Source organism: Echinops telfairi, unplaced genomic scaffold, assembly GCF_000313985.2.
Source record: "Echinops telfairi isolate 266 unplaced genomic scaffold, ASM31398v2 ScPeMD7_7416;HRSCAF=8454, whole genome shotgun sequence".
Classification (NCBI taxonomy): Eukaryota; Metazoa; Chordata; class Mammalia; order Afrosoricida; family Tenrecidae; genus Echinops; species Echinops telfairi.
This window is the reverse complement of record NW_022111316.1, coordinates 2,784,265-2,785,876: the sequence shown is the minus strand read 5'-3', so window position 1 is coordinate 2,785,876 and position 1,612 is coordinate 2,784,265. Positions and strand designations below refer to the sequence as shown.

Below are 1,612 nucleotides of genomic sequence, written 5' to 3'. Positions count from 1 at the left end.
CTTGCACTGAATGGAATGAGCCAGGGATGCATAGTCCGGACAGTAGCTGCTGACAGCCAGCCTCAAGCACACTTCCAAATGATCATCAGTCATGGTGGAATGGTACTTGGACTTAATGAACTTTATGTGGGCAAAGGCTGACTCACATAAATAAGTAGAGCTGAATAATGCAGTCAAGGAGGTAGCACATTTTCTCATGTTTGGATACTTCCCTCTGCGAGTAAGTTCCAGAACTGTTCATGTGCTCTGGACTACAGCTGAATGTTGGCTTGTAGTGTCAAAATCTCCCATTCTGTATGAAAGTGTTGTGTAAAATTTTACCTTACTTGGTCCAGCTCCCCCACTCATGTTAATACTCTTTCTTACGTTTAAGAGAAAAAAACCAAGATCTAAAAATTGGCTTGTCAGTTTTGCTGCACGTAGCGCAGTTGTTTGTGCATGTGTTTGACACCTAAGATTGCATCTGTTTGGCTGCGCTGCATATCAATTAAGTGACGGGATTGATGATAGGCTTATGTTTATGTTTTTAATGCCATGCGATCTACGCACACTACATTTGCGACTAGTAGATCGCAGTCAACGCATTGAGCACCCCTGATGTAGACCTTATATTACTCCCTTTGTGTTACAAGTCCCCCCTCCGTGAACTCATACATGCCACTAGATAGGTGTGATGGCGCTGAGCACATACCCCTGTCCAATTCTGAAGAAAATGCCTCCTGTCCTTCTGCAGCAGGAGGAAAAAGCATAGGGCGTGGGGGAGTGGGGGAGACACCAGATGTGCCTGGAAGCAAGAGGAGATGAGCAGCCAGCCTAGGAATCTAGGAGCTTTGTAAGCAGGTGTTGTTTTGAGCATCACCCATCTTTTGCAGGCACCCATGGTTGTTGGTGGGTATCATCCAGTCAAATCCAACTCGCACACCGTGTACAACAGAAACACACATTGCCCTGGTGCTGACCCATCTTTGAAATCATTGCTGTGTTTGAGTCAACTGCTGCCGCCATGGTTTCAATACATCTCGGTTAGATCTTACTCATTTTTATGAAGCATACGCTTCTCTCCAGGGAGTGGTTCCTCTGTGGATGACAGGCCCAAAACATGGAGACAATTTCTCACCATCGTTGCTTCTAAGGAGCATTCAGACTGCATTTCCTCCAAGATGCCAAAACTCCAAACCCATTGCTATCGCGTCAATACTGCCTCCTAACAACCTCATATGATAGAACTACCCCTAGGGGTTTCTGAGGTTGTGAATGTTTACGGGAATAGAAAGCCTCATCTTTCTTCTAGGAGCGACTGGTGGTTTTGAACTGCTGACCTTCTGGTTAGCAAGCCAAACCCATAACCACTACACTACCAGGGCTCCTCCTCCAAGACAGATTTGTTAATTTTTCTGGAAGTTCGTGGTACCTTTCATGATTCTTTGCCAGCACTATAATTCAAATGCATCAAGTCTTCTCCAATATTCCTTACTTAATGTCCAGCGTTCTCATGCATCTGAAGCAATTGAAAAGACCATGATTTGGGTGTGGTTTGCCTCAAAGTGCTGTCCTTACTCTGTAGCACTTTAAATAGATGTTAGAGATTTGCAGCAGATTTACCCAGTTCAGT

At 44.8% G+C, this 1,612-nt stretch overlaps 1 pseudogene; it reads right to left on the bottom strand.

The window, feature by feature from the left end:
• Nucleotides 1–348, bottom strand: part of LOC101663466 — an 8,563-nt pseudogene extending 8,215 nt beyond the window's left edge.
• Between the last annotated feature and the right edge of the window lie 1,264 nt (nt 349–1,612).